Source organism: Lissotriton helveticus, chromosome 1_1, assembly GCF_964261635.1.
Source record: "Lissotriton helveticus chromosome 1_1, aLisHel1.1, whole genome shotgun sequence".
NCBI classification, from domain to species: domain Eukaryota; kingdom Metazoa; phylum Chordata; class Amphibia; order Caudata; family Salamandridae; genus Lissotriton; species Lissotriton helveticus.
The window spans coordinates 84304199-84323947 of record NC_136057.1 but is presented as its reverse complement, the minus strand read 5'-3'; the positions used below and the strand labels follow the sequence as shown (position 1 = coordinate 84323947).

The following is a 19749-nucleotide window of genomic DNA, read 5'->3' as shown; positions in this document are numbered from 1 at the left end:
CCTCCATCATCGCTCCTCTGATAACCCTACCTCGCTCTAGCCCTCCCCTCCATCCTCCATCATCGCTCCTCTGATAACCCTACCTCGCTCTAGCCCTCCCCTCTACTCCATCCTCGCTCCTCTGATAACCCTACCTCGCTCTAGCCCTCCTCTCTACTCCATCCTCCATCATCGCTCCTCTGATAACCCTACCTCGCTCTAGCCCTCCCCTCTACTCCATCCTCCATCATCGCTCCTCTGATAACCCTACCTCGCTCTAACCCTCCCCTCTACTCCATCCTCCATCACTCCTCTGATAACCCTACCTCGCTCTAACCCTCCCCTCTACTCCATCCTCCATCATCGCTCCTCTGATAACCCTACCTCGCTCTAGCCCTCCCCTCTACTCCATCCTCCATCATCGCTCCTCTGATAACCCTACCTCGCTCTAACCCTCCCCTCTACTCCGTCCTCCATCATCGCTCCTCTGATAACCCTACCTCACTCTAGCCCTCCCCTCTACTCCATCCTCCATCATCGCTCCTCTGATAACCCTACCTCACTCTAGCCGTCCCCTCTGCTCCATCCTCCATCGCTCCTCTGATAACCCTACCTCGCTCTAGCCCTCCCCTCTACTCCATCCTCCATCATCGCTCCTCTGATAACCCTACCTCACTCTAGCCCTCCACTCTACTCCATCCTCCATCATCGCTCCTCTGATAACCCTACCTCGCTCTAGCCCTCCCCTCTACTCCATCTTCCATCATCGCTCCTCTGATAACCCTACCTCGCTCTAGCCCTCCCCTCTACTCCATCCTCCATCATCGCTCCTCTGATAACCCTACCTCGCTCTAGCCCTCCCCTCTACTCCATCCTCGCTCCTCTGATAACCCTACCTCGCTCTAGCCCTCCTCTCTACTCCATCCTCCATCGCTCCTCTGATAACCCTACCTCGCTCTAGCCCTCCCCTCTACTCCATCCTCCATCATCGCTCCTCTGATAACCCTACCTCGCTCTAACCCTCCCCTCTACTCCATCCTCCATCATCGCTCCTCTGATAACCCTACCTCGCTCTAGCCCTCCCCTCTACTCCATCTTCCATCATCGCTCCTCTGATAACCCTACCTCGCTCTAGCCCTCCCCTCTACTCCATCCTCCATCATCGCTCCTCTGATAACCCTACCTCACTCTAGCCCTCCCCTCCATCCTCCATCATCGCTCCTCTGATAACCCTACCTCGCTCTAGCCCTCCCCTCTACTCCATCCTCGCTCCTCTGATAACCCTACCTCGCTCTAGCCCTCCTCTCTACTCCATCCTCCATCATCGCTCCTCTGATAACCCTACCTCGCTCTAGCCCTCCCCTCTACTCCATCCTCCATCATCGCTCCTCTGATAACCCTACCTCGCTCTAACCCTCCCCTCTACTCCATCACTCCTCTGATAACCCTACCTCGCTCTAACCCTCCCCTCTACTCCATCCTCCATCATCGCTTCTCTGATAACCCTACCTCACTCTAGCCCTCCCCTCTACTCCTTCTGGCCCTTTTGAGTCCAAAGCACCCCTACAACCTCTTTACTTTCCTTCTTTGCTTTCTTCAACATCTCTCAAACCCCTCTGCCTTCTTCTTTCTCTACCACTTTTCTACTTTTTTTTACTGCTCCAAAAGTCCAACTCCATTTTCACTCCTGCGTTTCTCTTCACCCTCCTCCCACCTCCTCCTTTACCATCTCCTCATCCCAACGGTCTCCGCCAACTGCTACCACCACTCTTTTCTTCCTCTTGACACAGTTCCCCTTCCTTCTTTCGTTTCTGCCTCTTCCCCTGCCCTACCTTAGTCACTTTGCCCATTGCCTCAACTGCTCCCATTCCTTTCTTCACCCTTAACTCTTCCAAATGCCTGCTCTGGTTTCTACCCCTTCACTTGTGATCCTGAACACCAGTCTCCTCTTCTGTTTGCATTCCTCACCTCATTCCTCTGCTCTCCCCTACTCACTTTGCCTCTGTTCTTCCCCCAACTACCTACAATCACCTTACCTTTGTAGCCACCTGCCCCTTTTACTCCCTCCCCCACTTTCATTGCTTGCTGTGCCTCTGCCACTTTCAGTTCCTGTTCCTTCCTGCACACAACTTAGCTCTCTCATCATCTGCTTTCTTCACCACATCTCTCCTCGCTTAACCCCTTCTCTCTCTCCTTTCCCTGAACTCCCTGCGTTTCTAATCAGAACTTAGCTTTCTATGCACATTGCTAATCAGTGGCATCTGAAAGAAATACGTAGTGATAGATTCCTTACCTTAGAATTACCCCCAGGCGTCAGACTGGACCCGCAAAGTTTTTCGTCAGCAGTACCGCTGCGCATCAGTAGGTGTCGTTGTGCGGCTGCTCGTGGGCCGTTGGCGACGGCGCCAGGATGACTTTGCTGGAGCTACTTAGACGCGTCCCCGTCCCCCCCCCCCCCCCCGAATGTGTCTCTACTACCTGGGGCCCGAACACGACCCCAATCTTGCCCCGACTGCCGGGCCATGGCGCCGAAGATTTGAGGGAGCGGTCCCGAAAGTTGCTTGAAGTCTGGCAGCTGATCCCGTGGGAGGTGAGGGATGGGTCACGGAGCCGTCATCACCATTCTTCCGGATCTAAGTCTCTGCACTCGGGGTCAGGTAAGTCGAAGCATTCCAAAAAGAAGTCGAAGAAGCATTGCCGCTCTTCGACTTCCCCTCGCCCGACGCGGCTGAGGGTGCGGGTGGTGCCTCTACCGCGGCTTCGGCGCAGCCTGCGATGTCGCTGCCAGCCTACCCCACCCCCTTCCGGTGCGACGCCTGCTCAGGTGCAAGACTTTTTTTTTTTTTTAAACATTTTTATTGCAGACGCTCAGATGGAAATAGATCCACACTGACATACATGTTTCAAAGGACGCATAAGTACACTTCAAAGTAAAACCCAAGGAGTCCTCCGCTCTGTCCCAGGACGGGCAACAAAAACAATCTGGCAATATTAATGTCGTTCTCTCCACTTACCAACAGCTTAATTGAGGAGGCCCTCATGTAATCCATTCAAGCGACTGCTTTTTTGTTAACTCCCCCCCCCCCTTCCCCTGGAACAACCATCATTACTTAACTGCGCAGTCATAACAGTGGCACTATACAGTTCCTTCAGTTCCCAACCCCCATCCTGCCCGGTAGACATGTGTATAAGAATGCCAAGCTCTCAGTGCGGTACTGTTGCATCAGATTCAATTCAAGACAATTACCCCGGCCCCCTCGCACCCCCTCCCCACCTCATCAGTCACGAATCATGTGCCCCCCACTCCCAACCCCCCATCCAACCCGTGATAGTGCCTCCATTTCGACCAGACCCTTAAACTTATTCGGGCAGCCCCTCGCTTTGTATGTCACTCGCTCCGCTGCCATGTAAAGATCCAGCCCTCTCCTCCACTCTTCCACAGTAGGGACTGTCCCCGCCCCCCAGTATTTTGCAATATCCCATTTTGCCACTACCAGCGCCAAGGTCAAGAACACCAGCAAAGGACGTGGGAGATCAACATCGTTTATCATTCCCAGGATGGCTAGCTTGGGCTCTTGTTCAAGCGGTACTGACAAGACATCTTTAAGTTCAGCAAAGATGAGGGTCCAGTAGGACTGTATTCTATCACACGTCCACAGTGTATGAAAAGTCCCCTCCCTCACACTGACATCGTAGGCATTTGGCATCCAGGGTTCTCCCCATTTTAAACAGTCTCACCCTATCGTAGTACGTTCTATGTAGCACATTATACTGAATTAGACGAAGCCGGGATTTAATGGCCACCTCCCTGGGGTGCATTAAAACTGTGTCCCAATCTATGTCCTTAAATGTGCCCACATCATTCTCCCATGTTGTTCTAAGGTTCGCCAGGTCCCCCAGCATATTATTGGTAAGTGTTTTGTACGTGAGCGATACAGCCTTGTTTGGTAGCCGTTCTTGTAGTAGTCTACCTTCCAGCGGGGCATACTCGGGAAGGCCTTCTAAAGGCAGGGACTGTGCTCTCCACGCATGACGCAATTGGGTGTATTTATAAAACTGTGTTCGGTGTAGACCATATCCTGCCTGTAAGGTCACGAAGGGTTTCAATTCACCTCTAGCGATTACGTCGCCAGGTGCAAGACTTTCTTGCTGCCATGGCCCTACTCTGTGGGCCATCTGGATCATCTTTGGTGGCTCCAGCCCCTGTGTCGCCAGCGGCTCCGGCCCTGACGCCGCAAGCCCCCCCCCAAGGATCTGGGATCGGACCCCGATCGACGCCGGTTGACCTGGTGACACCTCCACCGGCGCTGATCTCCCCAGCACCGCTTCTGATGTGGCCTACTTGGGATGACGTCGTCCCCAGGTTTGACCTGGACCCGGTGCCCTATTGGCATATACCGACGCCGATGGACCCTTTTGTGCCCTATGTCCGTCCTCCTTATTTTGAGCCTGTTCCACTTCAGAGGAAGGGGAGAACTGGGAGGGAACTTCAATTGAGAACTAAGCGATGTGGGGTACAAATAGGTCACTCTACAGGGCAATCTTGCAATTTTACTGTCACTAGGGCACGCTCAACCCCCTCTGAAGGTATCGCTAACCTCCCTGCTACCTGAACAATTTGAAACAATAAGGAAGGAGCGTGCAGAGTTATAGATATGTACACCCCAACATTTACACAAATCAATCACAATTCAATGTATTCATTAGAGACGTCTTCTCAGCATTTTCAATATTTTCTTTAATTCTTTTTCAGCAATGTTTCATAAGTGATAAAGTATATTCAACAGCCTTTCTACAGCCGACGCGTTTCGTCCCCACATGAGATGTCCTCAGGGCTGTGAAAAAATATACATACAAAAATATAATCAAAACAAAGAAATCAATATCAATAAATCAGTACTATACTTTGTATCACTCTTCTAATAATAGAGCAAAAAAATTCACATTAATCCTATCTTGCGAGCAACGTGATATCACAGTTTATAAATCTCTATTCCATCCCTAGTGTACTTATAGCACAATCCCGTGGAAACATAAAACCATAACCCATCCATTCTAAGCGACAGCAGACTTATATACCGTTAAACAAATTTCCAATGTTATCCTGCTCACCTTTACAAATTTAGCTGTGTAGGAGTATATTATACAATTGTTCGATAGACAATCCTTAGGTATGTTCAATCTAACTTTGTTCTGTTTGGTGTTTCCGGAAGGCGGCCCAAAATCTGGAATATGTACAATCTGTGGGGATGTCCAAAGGTAAAAACAAGGACATCTCCATTATTCCGACCCAATGTGCGAAACATTAAACAGTATGAATACACTGTAAATGTCTATTGACCATGGAAAAGTGTATTTTAGGGGTGAGAAAAGAGTTTGAGGGATTTAGTTATATTTCCCTTAGAACTGATAACCTGTCTATATTAGTGCCATATTTTATCAGTATATCAAATTTTGTGCAGTTGGTACTAAGTATACAAAATATCTTATAGTCCCCCACTTTTGTCCTAAATATATAGGTGACAAAGTAGAACACGTGGAATATCAAAATGTTGTTATTTGTTATACCTGGATATAAGTATCCTTGGTAATATTAGTAACCTTTCTCAAATATTCAACGTCTGAATTGGTTAGAGTCTTGGAAATTGGGATTCTAAAAGATCCAAAAAAAAGTCAAAATTAGAAAAGGACCATCCTTACTGTTCTAATCATAAATATATAGCAATAATTCTCACACTCCTGATTTCACCTCTATTCACTGTCCCAAAAAAATCTTCATCTGTGTATGACTAACTTTCATCTATATCCTGGATTCTCAAACTTATTGGTTATTGTCAGGATTATCTAAATAAACATAAATCAAAAATTATATAAGTTCAATGTGGGGACGAAACGCGTCGGCTGTAGAAAGGCTGTTGAATATACTTTATCACTTATGAAACATTGCTGAAAAAGAATTAAAGAAAATATTGAAAATGCTGAGAAGACGTCTCTAATGAATACATTGAATTGTGATTGATTTGTGTAAATGTTGGGGTGTACATATCTATAACTCTGCACGCTCCTTCCTTATTGTTTCAAATTGTTCAGGTAGCAGGGAGGTTAGCGATACCTTCAGAGGGGGTTGAGCATGCCCTAGTGACAGTAAAATTGCAAGATTGCCCTGTAGAGTGACCTATTTGTACCCCACATCGCTTAGTTCTCAATTGAAGTTCATTTTTACAGGGGTTAGGACACACCAGGGTGCATAATAATGGATGACGACCGAGATAAAATAGCAGCTGAGCTTTTTCAAATGACTAAAGCTAGTGGCAACGTGAAAAGCAGTCTAAACAAAAAAATTATTCTACGGGACAAGTTTTTGAAATTAGAAAGGCTACGCAAGTTGGAACTTTCAAAATGGTGGGATGGGGTGACGCTGAAAAATTATCTTGATCAAAAGAGAATTCCCAGAGGCTTACGCATATTAATTTTTCCCACCTTTGATGATCTGGAGGACGATCATCTCAAAGAATGGGAAGACAACTTGTACGTGTCATCATTTAACATGATGAACATACTGATCAAAAATGCTGACAGGAAGGTAGAAAAACTAAGACAGCAGATATCGGATCTAGAAAAGGAAATTAGAGATATGCAATTGCCGGACTTAACTGAGAAAAATAACTTAATTCTCAAAGAAGTAATTGCTAAATATCAGACTCAGATTAGAGAGAAGTAATTAAGTAAGTTAAAATGAGATGAGCGCGATTATGCCCAGGGCAGAATTTTTACGTTTGCCCGTGGATATGACGATTTGTCCAAAACCAAGACTCCTCAGTCAAGTGGAACTGAAAACAGGGGAAACTTGAGCAGCACCACTAATTATAGTAGCTCAAGTATATCATCAGTGGATGAAAGTACTAGTGGAGCAACAGGGGGTGTACCTGTCTCTAGTTCTTCTTTTTGCGAAGAGCTCAAAAGGATAAGAAAAGGGCGGACAAAAATGGTAGTAAACCCAGAAGGAGGAAACGCCGCAAATACAAGAATGGGAACAAGAAGTCAGGACAAGAACAGGAAATAGTGCAGGGTGGGATCACCCAAGGAGAATTGGAAGTAATTAATTTGTCTGATAAAGAACTATCTGTACACGAGTTATCTGTGTTAAAGAAAGGCTTGTCGTATTGCCCCACTAATGATTGTAATTTTGTGGATTTGGAAATAGATTTGTTTAAATTTATTCGAACTTTGAAGTTAAAAAGTTTTTTCTCCATGCTTGATGTGAATGTTCAAAAGAAATTATGCAATAAAGAAAATTCAGAGTTAACCACTACTGACTTGAGAAATATTCACTTACTAATGTCTCTATCAGGTGATATGGACTTAGAAATAGATGATGTTGCTAGTTTATGTAATATTGAGACAGACTTCACCTGTACTAGTGGCTTAAAATCCAAGTCCAAATTTATTCCACATGGTAATCAATTCGCTGCCATCGAGGTATATGCACAAAGGACTCTTGCAGAATTCGACAAGTTAAATGACAAAAAGACCAATAATCTCAAGTGTAAAAATAAAAATCTAAGTTATGCAGAAAGACAAGAATTACAGACCCTTAGAAGGGACTCATCCATTGTTATTCGAGAAGTCGATTAAGGGGGAAATATAGTGGTTTTAAACAAAATTGACTATATTAAAGAGATTGAAGGTCAATTGAATGATCATGAATGCTACAGTAAGGTAAACTCCAATCCGATGAGAGGTCTCAAGTTTTATCTCAGGGAGGTTATTTGCATGGAAAGAAGAGGGACTACTGGACAATAGAGAATATGAATATTTGAAAGTGACTCATCCAACCGCACCGTTTCTCTATACTCTCCCTAAAATACATAAGAGCAAAACCAATCCTCCGGGGAGACCTATAGTCTCCAGTATAGGGAGTATAACGGAACACATATCGGAGTTTGTGGATGGTTTCTTAAAAGCCTTTGGTAACTAATTTACCTTCTTACACCCGTGACACGACGGATGTCCTGAACAAATTACAGGATTTCAAATGGGAGAAGGGAATGATTTTAGTAACGATGGATGTAGTAGGAATGTACACTTGTATAGAGAATAATAAAGGCCATGAAGCCTTATCTCACTTTTTGGACAGTAGAAGTGCTAGTCTAAGACATCACTCACAGATGTTACTTGACTTGAGTGATTTGATTTTGAACAATAATTACTTCCTATTTCAAGACACTTGGTATCGCCAGATAAGAGGGACAGCGATGGGATCCAGGTTTGCTCCCTCTTATGCCAACCTATTCATGGGTTGGTATGAGAGGGAGCATGCCTGGGGTCGACATTCGATGGAGTGGACTGACCTGATCCTTTTTTGGACCAGGTTCATAGACGATATTCTTATAATATGGAGAGGTACACCAATAGAACTGGAAAATTATCTCCATTACTTAAACAACAATGACTTTAACATTAAATTAACCATGAACTACAGCATTTCTCAGATTGAGTTTCTAGACGTCACACTCGAGGTTGAGGGCGACAAAATTGTAAGTAAGTTATTCAGAAAAATGACAGCAACAAATTCAATACTACGGGCAGACAGTTCTCATCCAACATCTGTAATTTCAGCAATACCATTTGGCGAAATGGTTCGGGTGAGGAGAAATTGTAGTCGAGAAGAGGATTACAAAACCGAACTAGACAACTTACATGAGAGGTTAATACAGAGGGGGTACAGTAAAAAACTGCTCTCCAAAGCAAGAAAAAGAATAGCTGGGATCAACAGAGACTCCACACTGATTAAGAAAAATAAGTTTAATGAACATGACAGAAAAATATCGTTCATAACGACTTATAGCACTGAAGCAGATGATATCAGAAAAGCTCTTGGAAAAAATTGGAGCTTGTTGACAGGAGTCCCTGGACTGATAGGCACAATAGGTGACGGACCCAGAGTTACATTTAGGAGAAGTCAGACGATCAGAGACCAGATATCTAGGAATTATATTCCAGCAGAAGTACCGAAGACTAGAAGTTGGTTCCCTCCACCGCCGAAAGGTTTTTTTGTTTGTGGATCCTGTAATGTTTGGGATGAACAAAACCAAAACTTTTGTATATAGGAACAACAAACAATTTTTAATCAATGACTTCATTAACTGCAATAGTACTGGTGTTGTATACGCTATAATCTGTGAATGTTCCAAATTATATATTGGTAGTACAAAAAGACAATTGAAAATTAGAATACAGGAACACAGGCGATCTATATTGAATAAAGATGTTAAATCTCCCATTTTTGTACATATGGAAACTGAACATAGACAACACAAGAATTTTAAATTTCTCGGTATCCAGAAGGTGTCCCAAAACATAAGGGGGGGGATTGGGAACAAAGAATCAGACAGACTGAAGCTAGATGGATCAGTAAATGTAGAGCGGTGAGGGAGGGACTCAACAGTGATTCAGAATTACATCATTTCTTATAAATACCCCTACTGCATCCTCTTATTTTTAGTCAATTATAGCACGTTTTCAGGTTATTTTCACCGTGACATTACGCTCATCGTGAGACATGGATCTTGAGGGCAGTGCAAAATGCTTGTTTTCAGTAAAATACGTAGCTTATGTGATTAGCAGTATACGAACAGTTCCCATTTAAATATACACATTTTTTTTAGGCATGTGACCCGTAGGAATTGTTATAGATCTTAACATAGATCGAATTTAGTGGCTAAGTAATACTTATACGTAATAGGTATTTTCTCGTTATTATTTACTCAATGTGCAAACAGAATATCTTGGTTCTCTCTCCGGAGATACAAGTGTGCGTAATACGAAATAGGACGAGAATAAGTAATAACGAAAAAGCAGCTAGCGGATAGGGAGTTTTTTCAACCAATAGGAAGGCTCGATACCGTTGATACTCCTATCAGAAAACGGGTCACGGAGAGAGAATTTCTACGTTAACTGTATATTCTTACTTCTCTTATGGAGATGTGGCAATACTGAACTAGGCCGTATGCAACTTGAATTTTACAAATGGTTGGATTATTTGAATATAACTCTTATTTAGAATCGGTATGATCTATACGGCTAGATAAACACTCGACAGGGATTCTGGTTGGGTCAGCACCTAACCACGTCATGAAGTTAGAGCCAGATGATAGGGGGTTGCATGAGCCAATAAGACGGCTGGATGCTAGTTATCCTCCAATAAGGAAGCAGATAACATTGAGAACACATCACACGCCGCTGAAAGATTTCTCACTTTTACAATAGTTAATGAAGAAACAATTGCAAATATAAACATACACGTCGTGCTTTTAATTTTCTCGATCTTGTAAAAGAAACAGATAGAAGACGTAGAGGACATTACACGGTTATATGGATACCTAACACGGATGTAGGTTATCTAGGATTGCGTCATCACGCAAGTATGGACTCCACAAACCTTGGAACCGCTGCAATAGCGGACCAAGGAGGGAGCTTAGTTTATAGCAGGTGTTCAGTATTGCCACTAATAAAGTTGCCTAACAAGCGGAATTAGCAAATTTCCGCCGCTATTTAAGCACTAGATCTGTGCCCTTGCATTGTCTACAGATCCGGGCAGACGAGAGGAAGTTTGGAAAGGCGTTCCCAGGAACAATATAAAGGTGAGGTTTTATGCCATATGGGCTAAGGAGTAGGGCAGGATAGAATGCAGTATATCAGGAATAATTGGATATAAATTGAACTTATATAATTTTTGATTTATGTTTATTTAGATAATCCTGACAATAACCAATAAGTTTGAGATTCCAGGATATAGATGAAAGTTAGTCATACACAGATGAAGATTTCTTTGGGACAGTGAATAGAGGTGAGATCAGGAGTGTGAGAATTATTGCTATATATTTATATATATATATATATATATATATATATATATATATATATATATATATATATAATAATTCTTTATTCGGTTAATCACGAAGAAAACCATAAAAGAAACAGTCAGCAGAAAAAATCCATACAAATACAGATGATAAGAAAAAACATTTCATAAGAACGTTTACACAATGAGAAAAAACAGAGATACGGTTAAAAAAGAGGGTATTTGCTTTTAAAAGTCATTGTTTTTTCTTGTGCATGTTGCTTAAGGTTTTTTCTATGGTTCATGATACATTTTAAAAAGTTTAGGACTAGGTAACAGACTTCTTCAGACTCTAAAGTTTGCAGTCGATAAAAGGCCGGTCGACACTGTCTAAGGCCCCACCGCCTACATAACTGGAGGATCCAACGTTTTCTGTGAGGATGGTAAAATTTGCAAAACATAATAACGTGGATATTAGATTGAATTGATTTCCCGTCGCAGGGACACGGGGGCATGCTTGATTCCCAGGCCTTATTTAAGGGAAAAGCAACCAGTCTGAAAAAAAGGTTCAGTCTGAGCCTGGCCAGCAGCATCCTCTCGTATGTTTTAGTCTGCAGGGTAAGATACGGTTGAATACCAAAGGTTAGCTGAACTATATTCGCATGAATCACTGAGGGTTTTGCAGCATCGGTTGACAATCTTAGTGTTTCCAGATGTCGTAGGGCAAGTTCCTTGAGCTCCTTTTTTGGGAGAACGACAATCGACTCTGGTTAAAGATAGTATTTTTCAAGCCCAAGGTCGGTAAAAAAGTTTCTATTATAACGGAGCCACTTCAGTCTAAAGGAGTGGTCGAGTGACATTGTGTCGGCCACTATCGACTGAGTTAATGTATTTGTGTCCGATATCCAGATACGCCTCCACAAGAGCAATGGCTGGATTTTGAGAAGATCCTGGAGATAAGGAATTCCCAGTTCCATGTGGGAGGCGTAGGTTGATGAACCTTTCGGGGTGGCAAGAAGAAATCTTATAAATACATTTTCAGTTTTCTGTAGGGCTCCAACGTCTGTGTGACCCCAGACCCCTGCTCCGTAAAGAGCAATCGCCTGGCACTTGGCGTTGTAGATTCTCAACAATTCTACTGAGCGCCTCCTTCCCAGTTTCCGTGAGAAGGTCTGCAAGGCCGCTATCGAACGCTTAAAAAGATGGCATCTCGTGTCCACTGCTGGTTTCCATGTTAGCTTGTCGTCTATCATGATCCTGAGGTAATGATATTGTGTGGTGATCTCAAGTGGTTGGCTATCAAGGAAGATGTTTTTTGTACCTTTCTTCGCCCCCCCCCCCGTGATCATAACAAACGTTTTTTTTACGTTGACCTTGAAGTCCAATGCGTTCATGAAGGTGGTATATCTATTAAGTGAGTGCTGAAGTTCACGCGGCGTTCGGGCCAGGATGACAGCGTCATCCGCGTAAAGGAGTGCTGGGATCGGTCTCTGTTTCATTTTTGGGAGGTCCTGGGCCCCCCTCAGCATCTCCTCCTCCAGGCCGTTGGTGTAGAGTGAGAAGAGAAAGGGGGCCAAAACACAGCCCTGCCTGACTCCTCGCTCCACCCCGAATGACGCTGTCAGCTCACCGTTTTTTCCAAAGCGGACTCTCGCTGAGGCCCCAGAATACAACTCTCTCAGGAAATCCAACAAGGAGGGGTCCACGTCCATTTCTCTTAGGACTGTCCATAGTTTGGAGTGTGAGACAGTTAAAAGCGGCGGACAGGTCCACATAGACCATGTATACCGTGGTTTTCTTTGCGTGCATATATTTGGCCATTATAAGACTAAGGTTGAGTGCCTGCTCTACTGTCCCAAGGCCTTCTCTAAAACCGAATTGTAGATCCGAGATAATGGCTTTTTCCTCGCTCCACTGTTGGAGTCTCTCCAAAATGACCCTCCCCACCACTTTGCCAAGGGAGTCCAAGAGAGAAATAGGACGGTAGCATTTCGCATCCTGGCGATCCCCTTTCTTGAAAATGGGGACCATGATTGATCTGGTCCAGGAGTCTAGAATGCCCTCGCTGGCTGCAGCTGCACATACTCTTGTCAGGATAGGTGCCCAGAGATCCTGGTTAAATTTGAAAAGGTCAACAGGGACACCATCAGGGCCCGGGGCTTTTCCTGTCTTGCTTCTTTCCAAAGCCACCAAGATTTCGGAGATGTCGAAGGATATTGGGATTGGGTATTGTACCTCGTTATAAAAGTTGAAAGGGTGGTCTGCGGTTCCTTGATCTTTGAATATGTTTTCAAAGTGGGCTATCCAAGTTCCCTCATCTATGGCCACCTCTATCTTGGGAGAGTTGTTATCTGAGAGGTATGGGGATCTGACCGTTCTCCAGAAATCCTTGCTGTTTTTCGATAGGGAGCTCTTGTCTAGATCTTTCCAGAGTTTCTCTTTCATTTGTTGTACTCTTAACTTGCGTTCCGTTTTGTATTTTCTTCTCAGGAGTTGAATAAGGCCCACATCTCTTGGTTTTTTATGAAGGGCAGATTTTAGGTCGGTTAGGGCTCTCGTGCAATTGTGGTCAAACCAACCTTTTCTTTCTAGATGTTTGTTTGTTGTTTTCCCCGTGAGTAGTCCCTTGGCTACTAGCAAAATTTCTGTAAAATTCAACAGGACCTCTGCATGATTTAACGCTGGGTCCAGGCAGTTAATAATATTTGGATACGCCTGGTTCACTAATTTTTTTGTGAGGTTTTGCGGGTCGATCTTTTCCCATTTTATGGAGTAACTATTGTGTTTTCCTAGTTGCAATCTATCTTGGGTAAGAGCTTTTGCTATATCAGTGACCTTAGATTTGTATTCTGATGGAAGAAATTCTATCTTTAGTGCATAGTGATCGCTTAGTGTATTAGCCATTACTTGGTGATCTGTGACCATTGTAGAGAGACCTTGGGACAGCAGGATGTAATCCACTGTTGTTTGATGGCCTCTACCCACATAGGTTGGGTTAAACTGATTTTTCTCCTCCTTTGGAGAGTTAGCGATCACTAAGTCAAACTCTGACAGTATGTTATTCATAGCATTGCCCGATTTGTTGTGGACGAAGTGGGCTAGTGAGACCTCGTGTTCGTCCACAAACCCACAACATTGGGAGTCTGCCATTGGGCATGGGTGAAGGTTGTAATCGCCTCCCCAAATGAGATGACTCATTTTGGAGTTGTCCTCCCGGTGTAGTAGGCATCTTAGTCTCTCCTGCATATTTTCAACGAAAATCAGGAAGTCGTTTTCCGTTAGATTGTTATATAAGTTAACAAGAGTAATAATGTCTTCGTTTGCAAAGGAGAGGGAAAATATCTGGCAGTTAGGGTCAGTGAAAAGATTGGTCACTTTTAGGCGGGATAGGGTGTTAGCAATATAGGTTATTAGTCCTCCTTTGGGTCTACCTATTGCACTACGGATAGCTGGGGAAGAGTAGGTTTTATACCCCAGTAGATGAAGCTCTGAAGTTGTCCAGGTCTCTTGAAGACAAATTATTTTGCCTTGTTCTAGGAAGTTCACGGCCACGGGGTCTTCGATCTTTGTTCGTAGGCCCGCCACATTCCAGAATAGGAAAGGTATTGTGTGGGAATTAGCTTTTGGGGCTAAGGTTGGTGAGATCTTCACGATATTGTTGCTTAGGGGAGGGGAATGTATCAGGTTAGAGCTAGTATGTTCTGTATCTCTTGATGGCCAATCCACCATTTCTAAGGGACTATATCTATTTGCTAGTGGAATGTTATACCAAGGGTCCCATCTGGGCGGTTCTCTGCGGATCATCCTCTGCTGTTGATGTCCCCATTCTCCCCAGTTTGCTCCCTGATGACGTGGATTTACTATATGCCAAGGGTTTTCCTGCTCTCGAAAGCGAGGGGCGCCATATTGTCTATTCTCGTAAAATGTAGGTTGGCTCTGGGGTGGATCGACCCAAGGGAAAACAGGGTCCTCAAAAAAGTTATTTGTAGTTTGGATAATGGGATATAAGAAGGAAAGTGGTTTGATTCTAATTCCTCCATTTACATTGGATTGATCCCAGGAGCTAATGTAGTCTGCCGCCCAGGGGTCCTCAAAGGTAATGATGATACAGTCCCCTGAAAATTGTTTACTGCCTTTCCCCACCCATGGGGTCCTACGTAGTGAGGAAATCCTTCCGTGGCAGTTTGGTGGCATAGGACGATTTGTCTGTAGCCAGTGGTGTACTTTATTTTTTAAGGACCATGGAGGTTCCACCGTATTGGGAGCTAGTTCAGGTACTCCAATCATAACCGCTACGTAAGGGGCAGCCTCAGGGGGAAGCTCAGAATGAGCTCTAGCTTCTCCAGTCCCTCTTAGGGTGTTTCTTTGGGTTGGTTGGGAAAAGAAGTTGTGTGCCGGGGTTTTGGGAGGTGCGGTTTTTCTTGGTGCTGGTTGTGACGAGGTAGTTGTGGATGCCACATTGTTACCTTGTTTTGATGTGGTTGGCGCTGTGGTAGTAGTGTTTAGTGTACTTGAGATCGACGTGACTGGGGGTATTGGGGCAGGGGACAATACTATCGATGTTACTGTCTGGTGTAATTGTTTGGGGAATGGGAGATTTTGCGATGACGCCCAAAGGATTTGGGAGGGCGTTATGAAAAGGATTTGTGCCCCTTTTCTTCTTTGGGAGAAGCCCCTGATTGTGTTGTGGCATGGAAATGAGCTTCGAGATCTGAGCCTCTATCTTTGCTAGTTTTTGTTCTACAGGTTGTAGAAGTTGTTTAAAAAGTTCGGCTAGCTTGTTTATAAAGATAGGATTGTCATGGTCTTCCGGGCCCTTTTCCGCGGACGGTTGGGTTGGTGAGTCCAGTAAAATGGGAGTAGCGCCTTCCTGCTGGTCATGATGTACAGTTACAGTGGCAAATTGTTGCTGTAGTGGTGGTAGTGAGATGTGTGGGATGTATGGAGTATTGGGAGGGGGAGCAGTTTTAGATGTGATGGAAATTGTTTGGGTAGGTTTGTTTTTACGAATTGCTCCTTCCCTCCTTCCTCTAGCTTGAATATCCTCCATGGGTAATATTTGGGTGGGGGATTGAGGGGGTAGCTCAGGAGTTTTTTTCTAGTTCTGAGCCTAAAGGAGAATCTGCAAGCTCAGATACGGATAAGTCTACATTATTTGGGAGGCTGCGTCTACCCTCGCTCACAGTTCCTGGTACTTTTTTGTTGGTATTCGAGACGGGAGTTCTGGCTTCGGCGAGATTTCCCAGGGAGGATCGTTTACCGAAGTCTAGATCCAATGAGACTCTGTTTTCCATAAGGGAGATACTTTGGTCGATGAACGAGTTTGCTTTTGTAATAAAGTCGTCCATAGGGCCCAATAGTTTTCCGACGCTCCCTGGAGCTAGTGTCTTTTTTCCTCTTGTGACTACCATCGTGTAAGGTTGGAAATCGATGTAGTGATTAATGTTCCTGTGGCTACAATAAATATTACTAGGATGGTGGGTATATGAGGGGTATAAATAATTACTTACAAAGGGAGTGGCCCAGTCCAGTCTCTCAGGTCCTCAAACGGCCCGCTCTTTGCCCGGTCTTCGCCCCGGGCTCCGACCCGCGCACGTCCCGCGATGCGCGTACCAGGGATCGATTTTAGGATGTGACCGGTTGAGGGGGCGTGGCACTGGGAGGGGGCGCGGCTCACGCGGGAAGAGGACCAGCTGGAGCTGTTGATTGCTGGTCCTCGCAGTCCCGGGGCCGGCGCCTCACCCTCCTCTGCGGCCACGAGGTGTTCTCAGGCTTCCTAGCCGGTCCAGCAGCGCAAGGAAGGGGTGTTGGGCTACTCCTGTAGCGCAGACGATGCAGGCAGGGCAAAAACCACAGAGTCAATTCACGAGTGGCACCTGCGAAGCGGGTGCCGCGAGAAGTTATTGGGCTCGGCTGGGGGCGTGGCACTGGGAGGGGGCGCGGCTCACGCGGGAAGAGGACCAGCTGGAGCTGTTGATTGCTGGTCCTCGCAGTCCCGGGGCCTCACCTCCTCTGCGGCCACGAGGTGTTCTCAGGCTTCCTAGCCGGTCCAGCAGCGCAAGGAAGGGGTGTTGGGCTACTCCTGTAGCGCAGACGATGCAGGCAGGGCAAAAACCACAGTCAATTCACGAGTGGCACCTGCGAAGCGGGTGCCGCGAGAAGTTATTGGGCTCGGCTGGGGGCGTGGCACTGGGAGGGGGGGCGGCTCACGCGGGAAGAGGACCAGCTGGAGCTGTTGATTGCTGGTCCTCGCAGTCCCGGGGCCGGCGCCTCACCCTCCTCTGCGGCCAGGAGGTGTTCTCAGGCTTCCTAGCCGGTCCAGCAGCGCAAGGAAGGGGTGTTGGGCTACTCCTGTAGCGCAGACGATGCAGGCAGGGCAAAAACCACAGAGTCAATTCACGAGTGGCACCCGCGAAGCGGGTGCCGCGAGATGTTATTGGGCTCGGCTGGGGGCGTGGCACTAGGAGGGGGCGCGGCTCACGCGGGAAGAGGACCAGCTGGAGCTGTTGATTGCTGGTCCTCGCAGTCCCGGGGCCGGCGCCTCACCCTCCTCTGCGGCCACGAGGTGTTCTCAGGCTTCCTAGCCGGTCCAGCAGCGCAAGGAAGGGGTGTTGGGCTACTCCTGTAGCGCAGACGATGCAGGCAGGGCAAAAACCACAGTCAATTCACGAGTTATTCACTATATATTTATGATTAGAACAGTAAGGATGGTCCTTTTCTAATTTTGACTTTTTTTTGGATCTTTTAGAATCCCAATTTCCAAGACTCTAACCAATTCAGACGTTGAATATTTGAGAAAGGTTACTAATATTACCAAGGATACTTATATCCAGGTATAACAAATAACAACATTTTGATATTCCACGTGTTCTACTTTGTCACCTATATATTTAGGACAAAAGTGGGGGACTATAAGATATTTTGTATACTTAGTACCAACTGCACAAAATTTGATATACTGATAAAATATGGCACTAATATAGACAGGTTATCAGTTCTAAGGGAAATATAACTAAATCCCTCAAACTCTTTTCTCACCCCTAAAATACACTTTTCCATGGTCAATAGACATTTACAGTGTATTCATACCGTTTAATGTTTCGCACATTGGGTCGGAATAATGGAGATGTCCTTGTTTTTACCTTTGGACATCCCCACAGATTGTACATATTCCAGATTTTGGGCCGCCTTCCGGAAACACCAAACAGAACAAAGTTAGATTGAACATACCTAAGGATTGTCTATCGAACAATTGTATAATATACTCCTACACAGCTAAATTTGTAAAGGTGAGCAGGATAACATTGGAAATTTGTTTAACGGTATATATGTCTGCTGTCGCTTAGAATGGATGGGTTATGGTTTTATGTTTCCACGTGATTGTGCTATAAGTACACTAGGGATGGAATAGAGATTTATAAACTGTGATATCACGTTGCTTGCAAGATAGGATTAATGTGAATTTTTTTGCTCTATTATTAGAAGAGTGATACGAAGTATAGTACTGATTTATTGATATTGATTTCTTTGTTTTGATTATATTTTTGTATGTATATTTTTTCACAGCCCTGAGGACGTCCCATGTGGGGACGAAACGCGTCGGCTGTAGAAAGGCTGTTGAATATACTTTATCACTTATGAAACATTGCTGAAAAAGAATTAAAGAAAATATTGAAAATACTGAGAAGACGTCTCTAATGAATACATTGAATTGTGATTGATTTGTGTAAATGTTGGGGTGTACATATCTATAACTCTGCACGCTCCTTCCTTATTGTTTCAAAGAGAACTGGGAGGGGTCTGAGGACCCTCTAGCACAAGACTGTGCTTATGATGCGGCCTCCCGCCAGTGGTGGGTTACTTCAAGTTCGTCCGGGCCTTTAACGCCTTTTAAGATGCCCTCTGTCTGGTTGTGTTATTGTAACAGGCTTGGATAGCAGGGGTACTCAGCCTATTTTAGCTCTGCCCCATTTGAAGAATGACTTCTGCCGCCAGATCTGCTTGACTAAAGAGTTATCGGACCATGTTGCTGGGTTCATTTCTTGACCGATAAAGTTGGGATTGAACTCTATGCTTTCCAGATCACTGGTTTTTATGTGGCTCAGAGTAGGAAGAGCTTTAAATATTTTAATAATGCACTTCTGTTTGAAATTTGTGTTCCCCTCGAGACGTAGTGTGGGATCAGGTCTATCTCGTGACATCTACGCAAAGAATTGAGTTGTAGTTCCTTGACTGAGCCCCTGTCGGTCTCTGTTATGACCTCAAACTCCAGACAGCCTGAAAGTGAGTTTGAGTAATCTTGTGTACTATTTTGTTGAGTACTTTGGAGATTCATTGCAAGGTTGGCCTCCTCGCCTCCTGAGCAGTGTGTGTTTATCCTGATTGCTTAATTGTTGCGCCTATCGTCTCAGGCGGCTGGGTTGGTGACAATCGCCTCCTGTGGGCAATATGTGCTGACTTTGGTCGTTTTGCCCCATACTGTTGGTATAGTATTCGTTGTTTGAGTGGCCTGAGTTTTGGATTGTTTTTCCCTTGCCCATCCGAGGGCTTAAATATGCTATATATTTTTGTTAATAGAAATATTTCCCTTTCTTGTTGATATTGGCTGCTTGAGCCAGCGGTCGATTTTGTGGGTGGAATAGCGTTCTCCTCGGTGCATGCTGCATAAAGTCCACAATCACCCGTAAGGGTCTCTAGGCGCTGGGGGGCCGTCGGGAAGATTAAGCGAGCTATTGCCCAGAGTCACATGGTGCTGGGCTAACCTGCCGCCGGAGCCGGGGATCGAACCGTGGTCCCCAGATTCCAGCGTCAGTCGCCCTGGCCGCGGCGCCACACCTCTCCCACAGCTGCTGCATCCATGATAGTTTGTTTAGTGTTGTCTTTACCTTTATTCCTATCTTACTCAATTGGTGCAATGGTTGTGT

General features: G+C 45.1%; 1 long non-coding RNA gene across 1 annotated transcript in view; it reads left to right on the top strand.

Annotated features, from left to right (window-relative positions):
* Positions 1–18093, top strand: part of LOC144767803 (uncharacterized) — a 33181-nt gene extending 15088 nt beyond the window's left edge. The window contains exon 3 of the long non-coding RNA XR_013598348.1: positions 17986–18093. This is a non-coding gene — a long non-coding RNA (uncharacterized LOC144767803). The remainder of the gene's footprint in view (positions 1–17985) is intronic.
* The last annotated feature ends 1656 nt before the right edge of the window (positions 18094–19749 follow it).